This window comes from Rhipicephalus microplus, chromosome X, assembly GCF_043290135.1.
Source record: "Rhipicephalus microplus isolate Deutch F79 chromosome X, USDA_Rmic, whole genome shotgun sequence".
NCBI classification, from domain to species: domain Eukaryota; kingdom Metazoa; phylum Arthropoda; class Arachnida; order Ixodida; family Ixodidae; genus Rhipicephalus; species Rhipicephalus microplus.
Genome location: NC_134710.1, coordinates 150261123 through 150275258, shown reverse-complemented (window position 1 = coordinate 150275258; position 14136 = coordinate 150261123). Strand labels below are relative to the sequence as shown.

Here is a 14136-nt window from a genome sequence, read left to right as displayed (position 1 = left end):
TAATGTTCCATTATCTACAAGCAAGCGTACTGCAGCAGCAGTGTCGCTGTTGATAAGGCTGAATGCTGGCCCCACCTTCATTTTATCATAATGGCTGGGATCAACTGAAGAAGGCTTCAGGTGAGGAGCTAGCTTTAGCTCTGCATTGCTGTCTATCTCGACAAGCTTCTTTATAGGCTCGATGGATATTTCATTTCCTGGCAGACTGTTTTTTTTTACTACTTCTTCAGGCAAGTATATCTTCTGGCCCTTAGTTAAGTGGCTCCTCAGGTTCTTAAGGAGATGAGGAACGTCAGCCATGAAAAAAAGTTGCCTAGATGCATCACATGGGTGGGGACACGAGGTTTTAGGCTTGCTGTTCTTGCCTACAATTATACCGAACAGTTTCCAGACGGCTTGGTTCCCCCCTCCCATGTCTGTCACCACAACATCTACTTTCAGGGAAATCGCCTCACATGCTTTCATGATGACAATGATTATATTCTTAACTGTTTTGGCATGGAATGAATTTCCAGTCAAATGGTAAGCAACTGTTTGCTTCCAGCGGGTTGTTATCCCACCGAGCATAAATACCAGCCAATGAGTGGCCAAACAGTCGGGTGGCAGTGTTCCGTCTGCAAGAGGTATAGTTGGGGCTCCAAGCACTGTTCCCGAGGATGGCTTGTACACTAAGCCTGGTGCAAGCTGCATCTCATCGAGCATTGAAGTGGCGTGCCGCTCCTCTGGTGACATGAGGCTAACCTATGGAGTGGAAAGATTTAGTTAGGAGATGCAAACAGCGGTGCTATGGTAACAAGACAGGTCAAGGGTCATGGGCAAGTGTGTGTACACTTACCTTTAGTGCGAGAGATGCCATGATGTCCTCCAGCAAACCTGGTGTGAACTTGTACCCTTCCAAGTGACGATGTAGGGTGCGTTCTGTTGGCAGAGGTTGTCCAAGCTCCCTGACTGAGTCGTAGCCACGTGCTCCACAGGAAAGTCTCATTTTCAATGCCTTTAAACAGTCTTCTTAGTCCTTCGAGTCCCCTGCATTGTTGCCATCTTCAGACATTTAACTTGGTCTTCATTCAAGTATTTGTTTAGTCCTGCGACAAGGCGCTTATTTGCAGTTGGTGCCTGGAAACGCTGCCTCTGAGCAAGTTGAAGCTTCCGTCGCGTCGCCTGAAGTTCAATTTCAAGCTGGGCCACCCTCTTCTGTAGAGCTGCTTGTATCAAGTGGCCTGAAATAGTGCACCGAAATTGGGTCTAAAGCAGTTGTCAATGCTAAACAGACAAGAGCGGGGGCTAGACGGTGCTTCATATTGAAGATGTCACGCTGATACAGAAAGCGCATGCACGGAACAGCCTGTTTGCTGTTCTCTGTATGTGTATTCTTTATCAGTGCGATATCTCCCCTAGTTTTACATAGCATTTAAATAGCATTGTTAAGAATGCGTTGCTGACAGCAAATGACCTGCATGAGAGCGGGGAAGCGCAACACAAAAACATCAGATAAGCGCAGGAATATCTAACATTCCCGCATGTTTCTTTTCCCTTGTTCCCTTCATGCAGTTCATTTTCTTTCACTCTGCACGAGTTGCACACAAATCGGTACTGTTACGGGTATAATGTATTGCTATTTACGAAACAAAGGGCCTCGACCTCCTAGTAGCATGGAAACTTGCATTGAAAGAAAGGTTGTGTCAGCTTCCGTAAGTATGTCGCTATGCGCAAAAGAGGCATTGAATGATGGCACACAAAAAAATTCGAACGAAACTGTTTAACTCACCAGCCTGTGTACTTTCTGGCTGGACTGGAGCAGGGATCTGTAGGTCTAGTTGCATATCAGGAACATCTGCGTAGAGCACAAAGCAAGTTGACAACCAGCAATGTAGAGAGGCATTGGTATCTCACATGGGGAATACACATGCGTTGGGCCGCACAAAATATCTGCCTGTTTGCTTGGATCAGCTGTAGACACAGCTTTATTAGACGTGAAGGTAAGTTTGAACCATATTTTGCAACATAAAAAGAGATTGTAAATTACAAAATATAAAATATCTCTGTGCTGTCTGCACGGCATATATCGTCTGTATGTGAACGGATGAAGAGCATAAGCACGCAATTTACCAGCTGATGGAAAGGTAGGAGCTCACAGACGGTAGAAACTTACCATTCTCAGTGTCGACTGGCTGGGGTTCGACATCGACCTGTGTGTTTTGCTTGACTTTGGGGTCATTTGGGTAGGATACATGAACATAATGACAAATGATAACTCAAGGATTGTTTTCATTGCAATAATCAAATTTGACTTGAACGCTGTGAATAGCATTCAAGATCATTTGTCCTAATTAACACCGTGAACATACCAGTACTTTCCTCTCTTGTTCTTTTAGGGAGTGGCTTGCGTGGCTTTGCAACTGGTCGATGCAAAAAGATGCTTGGCGTCGCAAATGGCCTTAGCTTCTCTTCACCGGTATTCTTGAGAACAATCGGTTCAAACTGATCTTCTTTGAAATGATCCTGTAGCAGAGTTGGAAACGACTTTCTGAACATGTTGTAAAGCGAAGTTAACAACGCGCGCAGAGATAGAGAACTAGAGATAGTAGAACTCACTGCTGAAATTTATGAATGTTTATCGCTATAACGATAATAATAATTGCTGGGGTTTTACGTGCCAAAACCACGATATGAGTAAGAGGCATGTCGTAGTGGACCGCTCCGGTAATTTCGCGACTACTTGGGATTCTATTACGTGCACTGAATACGCGCCGTACACGAGCCTCTAGCATTTCACCTCCATCGAAAATGCGACCGCCGAGGACGGGATCGCAGCGCGTCTTTCCGGTCAGCAGCCGAGCACCGTAACCGCAGTAACTGCCATACCACGACGGCGGACAAATTTAGGTCGCGTGCAACACAATGCGGATATCTGTCAGCGAGTTAGTGCGCTTCCCTCGCTTTATTTACTTGCATGCTAGGCTCGTAGTGCATGACCTACGTCAGCGGGTTCATAAAGCACTAAAATGAATAATCTCGACAAATGTGGGCCATCAAAACCAGCGCGCACGAATGAAATGCTATTGCAGCTCGGCACATGCACGCTTATGCTTTTTCTTGCGCCTTTGTGTCGCGTTACTTACCTCGCATAGTCGTGCAGAGGCCGACGGTTCGAAGTCTTTCCGTCCAATTCTGTGCAACCACACTTTTCTTCTGGTTAGGTCCTGCTTGCCCCGCGGGATGCAAAATAACTTCTTGCCGTCTTCACCCAAACGAACAGCAACACGGCATATCGGACCTTCCAGAAAGAAATCACCGCACAACGTGCATAGCGGAACAGGCGAAGCGAGCGCTCTCCTCCCGGACCGCGGGAACCTTCATGGCGTAGCAAGGTCACGTGTCACAGATCAGCCTATCGCTGGCGCCGTCGGCTTCATGAAAGCTTTTCGATACTTTTGAATTTATTGAGGGACTTTAGTCTTAGCAAAGCGTTGCAAACACTCCCCGTTCCGTGCAAGAGTTGCATGGTGAGCGCAGCGTGATAAGCGCTACCGGTCCTTAAAACGACTTACGTATGCCTTTTCTAGTAAAAGATTGATTGATTGATTCATATGTGGTGTTTAACGTCCCAAAACCACCATATGATTATGAGAGACGCCGTAGTGGAGGGCTCCGGAAATTTCGACCACCTGGGGTTCTTTAACGTGCACCAAAATCGGAGTACACGGGCCTACAACATTTCCGCCTCCATCGGAAATGCAGCCGCCGCAGCCGGGATTCGAACCCGCGACGTGCGGGTCCGCAGCCGAGTACCTTAGCCACTAGACCACCGCGGCGGGGCATCTTTTCTAGTAAAAGACGCACATGCAGAATATATACGTGTTGTTATGGTGCCCCAGACATGCACCATAATTGCTTTTCAATTGACAATACCACAAGCACGAACGCTCAACCTTGAGCAACATAGGTGGGCGCTGCAGATGGGGTCGGCCGTTTCAAGTACCCGATGCCTTTAAGAGTAGACAAACAGACAAATGTACAGACGGATAGACCAAAATTTTTGCGTCGAAGGTCCCCAAGAAAGACCATCGTCTTTAAAATCAAGCCCTACAAAACCCTTCGATGTTCGCACTCTTCATTGTGTGCGGTAGCATTTATCGCGCTAAATGGTAAAGAATTGCGAGTTGCGATATGTACCCGACATATCTTCGAAGGGGCTCGGTCGTGCCACGGAATGAACCGCGAGAACAATCACAGAAAGCGACATTGTTGAGCAGTGCCTCAGCCAGACACTATAGCCTGCACATATCTTACTTTGTGGAGCTGTGCAACTATAGGAGAGAGAGAGAGAGAGAGAGAAGGGGTGGAATGTTTATTGTGGCCAAAAAGCTGAGAGGTCGACCTGAATCCATATTCCAGCCTGCTACTCAGCGTTAGGAATCGAGAAGGGGTGGAAAGAAAAAGAAGAGGAAGAAAAAAGAAGAAAAAGAAAAAAGAAGAAGAAGAAGAAGAAGAAGAAGAAGAAGAAGAAGAAGAAGAAGAAGAAGAAGAAGAAGAAGAAGGAGGAGGAGGAGGAGGAGGAGGAGGAGGAGGAGGAGGAGGAGGAAGGCGGCAATGAAGCAAGGCCTTGGATTATTTTTTATAGTCTCTTGTCGACTTCTCTACCTTGTAAAAAACTTGGTCACCCCTTTCAGAATATAACGCTGATGACGAGGTGGTGGTCCCAACAGAACTTTTTCGGAAACTTGCTGCCTGGTACATTTCATCAAGACGGTGGCCATCTAATTATTCTGCGCGATATATCGTTGGCAAACGCACAATATATGTTCTGAGTGGGGCTGTCTGCACTACCGATAAGGTGTAGGTAACGACGAGTAAACGCCACACATGTGTAGGTAACATGCATGCATATCTGGGTCGAGTTCGTGAAGATGGCGGTGATGGTTACTTAGTAAAGGCTAATATGCTGCTATAGTTTCTCGGAGGAGTGTACTCCTAACAGTGTCGCCCCGCCGCGGTGGTCTAGTGGCTAAGGTACTGAGCTGCTGACCCGCAGGTTGCGAGATCGAATCCCGGCTGCGGCGGCTGCATTTCCGACGGAGGCGGAAATGCTGTAGGCCCGTGTGCTTAGATTCGGGTGCACGTTAAAGAACCCCGGGTGGTCGAAATTTCCGGAGCCCTCCACTACGGCGTCTCTCATAATCATATGGTGGTTTTGGGACGTTAAACCCCACATATCAATCAATCATAACAGAGTGTTAGTATTCGGTCGTAAAAACGGAATAGCCAATATTGCCGCGTTATAGTGAGCCATTTTTGCCTCCGCATCAGCTTGCTCGTGTCTACGTAGGCCGCAGTTTCTTGGAATCCACTGATGCCTTAAACGATGGCCCCTTGTCAGAGCTAGGATTCTATACAAGTCGGTTTAGCGCATTTTTATGCAAGAAACAATACTTGCAGAAACTTGAGTACAGCGCTAAGCTGCGTCAGAGTGTTGCGGAAAACACATCCATTTTATACAGGGGATAGAAAACGAACAGTATCTATTCTTCGAAAGGGTACGAGGCATAATCGTCAGTTTTTGGTTTTTGTACGGTTTGCGGTTGCGCAGATAACGACAGTATCCCCGCCAAACATACAACTGTGCCCTTTCTATCTCCCCCCCCCCCCTTTTTTTTTTGCGCGACTCGCATCTGACGGTCACGTCAGGCGACAAGCACACAAATTCAAATGATAGAAGTGAGCTCATAGTCGAGTATGCGCACCTGATGGTGCTCGCAAAAATGGGAACGCTCGTCTACAACTATGAGCACAGAACTGTGTAACTCAACCAAGGTTCAACGATGCACAGCCAATCAACACATCAGAACAGCAAGTGTGGAATTGGAGTCACGAACAAAGTCAATCACGATATTGAAGTCATCACTGCGAGCAAAATTAGAGTCCACGAAAAAAAATGTTGCCTCATTGAGTGCGCTTTGGACGACAGTCTTGAAAAATAGTCCCATGTATCGGTGTATTCATTTCCTTTATTTCTATTATTCAAACTTATTCTTGTAAACTCGCGCAAGAAAAGCAGCCTATGTCGACTTTTTATTTAAATGAGACTCCGTAATGTATGCTTAATCAGAACAGGGCGAGTGAAGCAATTATGAAAAATGGAATGTAAATTCCAAGCAACTTCTTTCGGCCCTCTGCGTCCGTCCCATGCATATCAGTAGAGGCCTCTTCGAACCAGACGATCAGCACGAACGCGAAAGCCCTTCAGGACACGTTCCTCGCGCAGGCTCCGTCGCGTGAGATATAATTATTGACGTGCTCAATTCTTGCCTAAACGGCCTTCTTGCTTTCCGTCGTCATTTTCACTATGTGCGCCGCCGAGAAGCATGCTCGGTACCGAGCGTGCGAAACGTCGGACATGTAATTCGCTAACGACGCGATCCATACAGGTTCGCTCCAAATCCATTCCACTTAGCTCCGCTCGCCAAAAGCGATATCACAACGCTCATTTTCCGCTCCCCGTGCTGTGTTCGCGCGCGCGTGCACCGAGCCACAGAACAGCGCCGGCCGCACGAAGTGCGCGCGAATTAATGAGTGCCGGCTGTTGGGCAAAATACAACATTTACATTTCAATGATGGAGGTATATCTCGATTAGACAAAATAACGGCCCCGTGAAATCATCGTCACAATTATCGCGCGTAACACACACAGACAAAAATAAGCGATCCACATACCGAATAAAGCACGCGAGAGTATATACACACACACTCGTGCGGCGGAAGGAAGGAAATTCGAGAGAAGGAAGAAGCAAAGACGGCCGGGAGACAAAAGAAAAGTTAGGTGGTGGGAAGGGGGGGGAGGACAGTCGACGAGTTTTCAACTCATCGGCAATTATGCAGACCGGAGCGGTAGAGCTCGCAATTAGGGAGAATGCCAATATTGATAGTACGGCTCTGCCACTCTGCCACGTCGATATGCAAAAGAAAGGCCGGAACAAAAGACTAGGCTCGAGCGAGAAAATGAAAGTATAACGAAAGACGAAAAAAAAAAGGCTGAGGCAAGGGGGAAAAAAGGAAGAGCCGGGAGGCGCGTTAAAATGTTCGCGCCGAATTAAAAGAGAAAGCGGGAATCCCCGGCTTGAAACAATACATTATAGCCCGCGCAAATTAGGTCCCGCGCTTATGTTCGCATCCGCGGGGGTCTAATACGGCTTTACATTACACGGTCATGGCGTCAGCAGAATGACCGGCAGGTGCCGCGGAGCGCTTCGCCGAGCGATTTTTCCTCCGCGCTCTCACGTCCCGATCGTGCTTAGCGCGCATGCAGCGCTGAAAAAAAAGTTCGTCGCGACGCCGCAATATAACGGCGGCAACACGCCGCGCTCGAATTGTGGAAAACGCTGCTGCCTATCACGGCCACGGTTCTCTGCCTATATATCCTCATTTCCCATTTGTTTGTAATTGCTCCGCGCGGCCCTGGAGATCGCCGAGAGTGTGAAAACAAGGCCAATACAAAAGGCTCTCGCTAATGAGTTTCGATTCTTTCAGGAATTCTGTGAAAAGGACAATAGTGCTCGCAACTGACATAGCCATTTGCAAGGAGCGCGTTAAAAACGAGGCCGGTACAATGTAAACATTTCCTTATCTGTAACTTTCTCGTTATTACCGTTAACATCCTTTGTAAGTATACGACACACACGTGCACGCAACTGAGCTCGTTCCCGGAGCTCAAAGGGAGTATATAACTGGAAAAGTATCATTGTATTATGCCCACCAAATAATGCGCTAGGACCAACACACGCACAATACCAATATCCGATCTATCGTGCTTCCTATAGCTCGGTCAAGAGAGACAGGTAATAAAGGCGGGGCAGGCTGGAGCGACAAATGTCTTATATATGACAGGAATTTCGCCTAATACATGCGGCCTCCAGGTGAGGTGCTAATAATGCGATTTCCCGAACAAATCGTGTCATTCGGACTACACACATACTGCTGCATGACGTCTTCAGGAAGGCTAACAGCATGACAGTCACTGTACCACTGAACGGCTACTGTATAATGCTGTGCCAAGGCGAACTCGTCCAGATGCACCTTTGTTCTCTTTTCTGTGGGCGTTTTAAAGCATATAGTAGTGTTTAAGGACGAAAAAAAAAAACACTGACGATTATGATAGTGTGAGTGCAGTTTCGGGTCAGGGCTATACGCGAACTGTGCTCGAAGTTTTGACTTTGCGCAGCCGTATAGCAATGTATACCAGGAGCGGTCTTAATTAAATTTCCAGAGCCCGTTTTAAACTATCTTGGGGCAACCAATGAAAATACACATGCAAGGTGGGAATATTTAAACCACACACTCTATCATTGCGAAATTAGCATTGTGTGATGAGTGGTTGTTATTCTACTCTTCTGCCATGCTAACGCAAGTTCTTGCCCGACATGACGCCTGCACGGGGTCTTTTTGCGACTGAGGTGCAAGAACCAGCGTGGCTCTGTGGTAGAATGTATGAATGCCACGCATGCAGTAGGTCCGGGTTTAAGTCCCATTCGATGCTGGATTTTTTCCCCACTTTATTATTTTAATGTTTGTCGGTTACGCCGACGCCATGCGACGCCGCTCAGCGCAAGAACGGGCGTCTAGAAGCTCCGCTCTAAAACGCCTATGAATTTAGTGTTTCCATATATAAGTCGTGGTAACCGCAGCAATATGTGTTGCTGAAACTCACGAAGTATCATTGCAGTGAAAGCCTGGTTCATGTTCTGACTGCGTGCGACGATTAGTATCATAATATCGAAAAGCGAGTACAGCGTTCATGTATTCAATTGATGAATATGTGGGGCTTAACGTCCCCAAACCACCATATAGTTATGAGAGACGCCGTAGTAGAGGGCTCCAAAAATTTTCGACCACCTAGGGTTCTTTAATTAACGTTCACTCAAATCTGAGCACACGGGCCTACAGCATTTTCGCCTCCATCGAAAATGCAGCCGCCGAAGCCGGAATTCGATCCCACGACCTGCGGGTCAGCAGCCGAGTACCTTAGCCAATATAGACCACCGCGGCGGGACTGCATACTTTCAGAGAACACTGTGATGGCAGATTTCGGCAAACAGGGTGATTTCAACAAATTCGAAAACGTGATCTAGTCAATCGACAGGTCCGGGGTTGCATTTGCCGAAGAAACATTCAGTATTGATTTGTGGCTAGCTTTTTTTAATGCTGTAAGATTCTGACCACAATTAAGGGATGCATATCTGCAACCGTGCAACCATTTTTAGATGACAACAGAAAGGCAGGGACCTCTTCATCGGCGGAAGTACGCATAGCATACACCGACTAAATGAAAATTTCCACCCTCCAACCTGTGCCAGTGAATGGAGCTGCAGATTTCCCTTCTATATGGTGATTGGCCCATGTAAATCTCTTTGGAACACACTGTTAGCCCCTCATTATTCTAAACGCAAGTTCGCGTATAAACTGAAGCAATGAGATACATGCTCAAAGCGAGCAAAGAGACAGTAGAAACGATGTAGCGTACAATAATTTGAACCACGTGGTGTCATTAACAGCGAACATAAATCCACGCCCGATGTACTATACAGCAATCACGTCGCACCCGGCTCTTTTTTTTTTTTCCGCAGCGATCAGCGCCTTCGCGTCCTGCCGCGGTTGCGTCTCGGTAAGAAACCGCCACGGCGTCATGCACAATGCATAGGCCAGGTACAGATGAAATGCGCTCTACAGTCCACGTAACAGGAAGCAAATATTAATAAAACGGGCGAGAAAACAAAATCAGAGCGCGATCAATAAGAGTCGGGCGTCCATTTCCTACGCGGGGCTCCCGTGTGAACGGCATCGTCGTTAGCCAAACAAGAGCACCCTCGAGGCGGGCGCCCGAGAATCGGCCTTGACAGCGCCGCGCGGCGGAGTAGAATCGACACGGAGTCGCTCTGGAATGGAGGAACCCGGCGACGAGCGCGGCATACGAAAGTGCTTTCGCTGCTCGACAGCGAGCAACGACACGTCCGAGAAGGCGAACTTATTTCCCGCCGTTCGGCCTTGAGGTGCGCGCCTCCCAATTACACGACGCGTGTATAGCCCCCCCCCCCTCCCCACAGCTTCAAACCGTTACCTGTCGTTCCGTGCATTACATGCCTTATCCACACACATACTATCAGAGAGTCCTGATGTTATATCCTGAAGCCCCTTCTTCCTCCAAGACGCTTGTGTGCCGCCACTATCGAGAACCGTTTGTCTCTTCCTTAGCCCGGCAACGCGGGCAAGTTGAACCGAACTAGTGCTCCGTCGCCGCGGGTTGACGAGAACTATAGGTACCGAAACGAAGAAGAGCAGAGGTGAACCCGCTGACTCGGCGCGCTTACACAACTGCATGTCTGAACGCTTGCGCGTCTACAGAACCATATTGATGAATCGGCAAAGAGTTTGCCAAATACGCATATACTATACTGAAGCGCCGTTTATGAAAGCGCGCTATCATGGCGAACAGATCATGGCATCATCAAACCAGTCTGATTATAATATGGTGTAATTAAGCAAGTTATAATTAAACAATTAAAGAAATTGACGTTAAATTTCTATGAGCTTAGAGAATCCAAGCAGAGGAAGATACTAATTACTGATCAATGAGTGTACTCTCATTAAGCAACATTAAATCTACTTAGCCTTAAAACAAATTTAATTATGCATTCGTACTTATTGCGCTTGTTTCACCATAACTAGGCTCGTGTAAGTTCAACTTAGCCTAACACCTCTCCGGCATTTCTAGAGCTGATGCCACATTCTCCCACTGCATGGTCCCCGGCCTGTTTCTTGCCTACTTTGGCAGTAAAGTCACTACCAGAATAGTATAATGTGTCTTTATTAATGACTGACTCTACGTCTTCATAGAAGCGTTCAACCATGCAAATCATCACCTTGACTCAATGTATAGGCGCATAGGTCTGTACCACCTTTATCTTGTATCTTTTGCTAAACTTAATTATGATACTTGCCGCCCTTTAAGTAATGCGATATAGTATTCCCCTATGTTGCCAGCGATATTCTTGTGTATAAGACGACAGATCATGAAAGCCTCATGCAACTGACAATATAGAGCTAGTGGAGCTTTTGAAGTGAATCAATATACGAAAGGTAGCCGACATCAGAAGGGATAACATGAAGAAAATTGAGCCGGCTATAAAAAGTGGCCAAAGGCAAACTTGTGCATATGCTCAAATCGGATGTTTGCGTTAAAGGTCCCATAAACCACCTCCAATATTTTTTTCACGCATTTCTAGTAAACGCCCGCATCGTGTGCAGAATGCCGTCGCGATCAACGATTCTACACGTGGCAGTGCTACGAGCCGCCGGTGGCCACAAATTTCAAGAAACTATCCCTCCTTCTTTCCGGACATTTTAGGCCTCCGCGTGACGCGCCGCGCCACATGTATGACGCGCCGAGCCAAATATGCCAAATATGCTGTGATTGGTCGAGCAAGAGCCTACGACTTCCGGTCAGTCTTCCGGTCGGCGCTGCTTATTGCAACGTTTCTAGAACTAGGTAAGTTGCAAAACTGAGCGGTGTTGCGCGGCGCCGCCGCTGCCAGCGACAAATGTGGCGCTGATGTCGCATCCAGATTCACTCACTGCATGCTCGCTCGTGTCATTCCCGTAACCTCCATCGCCTGTGCATGTTGCAGTGCGTCGATATCTGTGGAGGCTTCTTCCTGCGTGAACAGTTTTGTGCTTAAGCATGCCCTGTTCTGCTTTGTATGTGTTGCGTGTTTTCATCATGCCCAGATGTTGCGTTCCCGGCTGTAGAGTAGCTGCAGGAAATGAGAGACACCACAACATTTCTTTTGTACCTACGTGTACCTGAGCAGCGAGAGGTATGGGACCACGCTATTCCTCGTGCTGATAAGAAACTGCCTAGCACCTCACGTGTGTGTGATATGCACTTTCATGAGAAGGACATCCTGAAGACTTTCACTCACGTCATATGGTAAGAAGGTACAAATCGCCAGAGCAAAGTGGGAGCTCGTCGAAGGATACGTTCCACAAATATTCCCGAATTTGCCCGCTTACCTTTCTCGCGGGGCCCGTGGCAACGAAGCGAAAGCTGCCCGATAGGAGTGGGGTATTTTCCAGAAGATCATCGGCGAAAAAAAATAGACTATCTCCGAGCACTGAGTTCGAAGACAGTGAAATAAGTCCCAACATGCCGTCAACTAGTGGCGTCATTTTGCTTGGAGACATAGAAAACGTTTGTTTGCCTGCTGCATGCTGGTGGAAAGTTGTTGAGAATGGCAAGACAAGCCGTCCTGTGGTGTTTCTAGTGCTAAAAAAGCGCCATTTGTGGAGGAATGTGTTGTCGTCGCAGAAGACATGACAGTCACCATTAGCAGCCGTCACCATCGCTTGGCCAAGTCGCCGGGCAATGCAGATCATCATCATCATCATCAGCCTGACTACGTCCACTGCAGGACAAAGGCCTCTCCCATGTTCCGCCAGTTAACTCGGTCCTGTGCTTGCTGCTGCCAATTTATACCCACAAACTTCTTAATCTCATCTGCCCACCTAACCTTCTGTCTCCCCCTAACCCGCTTGCCTTCTCTGGAAATCCAGTTAGTTACCCTTAACGACCAGCGGTTATCCTGTCTACGCGCTACATGCCCGGCCCATGTCCATTTCTTCTTCTTGATTTCAGCTATGATATCCTTAACCCCCGTTTGTTCTCTAATCCACTCTGCTCTCTTCTTGTCTCTTAAGGTTACACCTACCATTTTTCTTTCCATTGCTCGCTGCGTCCTCCTCAATTTAATATAACACATATTATGGAGAGAATTGAACACACTCTGAAAAACGGAGGAAGCAATGCAGATACCATCACCCAATTGGCCGAATTTCTGGGGGACATAGAAAAGCTGAAAGTGTGTTCATGTTGTCCCAGTGCGTCCGCAGGCAGACTCGTGAGTAATGACTACGAAGGGCTCACCGATACCAAAGTGCGGTCTCTGCTCGAAGCTTTGGCTGAAGCTGTGTTAACAGGTTTCATTAGAGGAATTCAAGAAGAAGCAGAGGGAAGACATGCTCAAGATAATGGCCGCACGCGTAGCTTTTCGACTGTCTAAGTTGCTAAAGGATGTGACTGACATGAAAAAAAAAAAGCTGTTTACATAACCAGACAAAAGCCACGGGATTGTGCCATATAGTTGTAATTTATTTTCAAGCACGAAAAACACAGCCACAAGAGACGATGCATAACATTGTAATTGGGTTTTTCGCGTGTAAAAATCTATTGCGAACGTACACCAACTAGCAACTAAACGAAAGACTCGTGTATGTTATGCTATATATATCAAGCATTGCTTATTGTGGGCTGTTCAGAAAGCCACATATACTATTTTTGCCTTACATCGCTAAATATTACGCAGTATTAAGTTTCTGCGGCAGCACAACAAATCTCGATAATGTACTGTTGGCAAAGTTCTTTCAGAACGGCCGCCACGGCGCCTTGCCACGACGACTACGCGTTTTCGTCTGCTAGCGGAAGCTTGTTGCGCCGCCAGTGCCACCAAACCGGAAGCTGTCCCGGCGCCGTGTGACGAGTAGTCTGACGCGGGGGGTTTTGCAACTTACCTAGTCTAGAAACGTTGGCTTGTTGTTCGTCGTGCTGTCCGCGTGCATGCAACCCGTGTGGGGCACGGCGTGTCCCCGTGCGGGTCAATCGCGTTGTAGATCCTTTGAAGGCGTGCGCGCAACGCAGGGTCCATACCGGTACGATTACGGCAGCCACGGTTCGCCAACAAGCACGCAGCTACAACGCAACTGACGGAGTCGACGGCCGGAGTCGCGACAACCGGAAGTAGACGGTGTTTCAAGCAGTACGTCAGCGATGACGCTTGCCACGCGAGATTAGGAGCGGCGCTCGGCGAGAGGACAAAGCGGCGTGGGAGAGAATACCAGCGGAGAGAAGCGCAGGAGAGAGCGAAAGGTGTGCTCGTCACGGTTTCGATAATGAAACGCGTCTAACCCCGATATTACTACACCGTTTCGAAAAATTCTCACGGCTCCGTGTTCATCGTACACCGTAGTGCACAATTTATCCACCACAACTGAATTTCGACCTCTGGGTGGTTTACAGACTCTTTAAGAGAC

At 47.7% G+C, this 14136-nt stretch overlaps 1 protein-coding gene and 1 long non-coding RNA gene across 8 annotated transcripts in view; one reads left to right on the top strand and one right to left on the bottom strand.

Moving 5' to 3' along the window:
- Positions 1 to 14136, bottom strand: part of LOC119177026 (TOX high mobility group box family member 3) — a 564847-nt gene that overhangs the window by 208053 nt on the left and 342658 nt on the right. Inside the window, exon 1 of one of the 7 annotated variants that reach the window (XM_075877996.1) lies at positions 13618 to 13789. The exons of the other annotated variants lie outside the window; for them this stretch is intronic. The gene's annotated coding sequence lies outside the window, so the exon portion shown is untranslated. Of the gene's footprint in view, positions 1 to 13617; positions 13790 to 14136 lie in introns of those variants that run through there. 7 annotated transcript variants of the gene reach the window in all.
- LOC142775824 (uncharacterized) overlaps positions 1 to 14136 on the top strand; it is a 272279-nt gene that overhangs the window by 74717 nt on the left and 183426 nt on the right. The window lies entirely within an intron of this gene.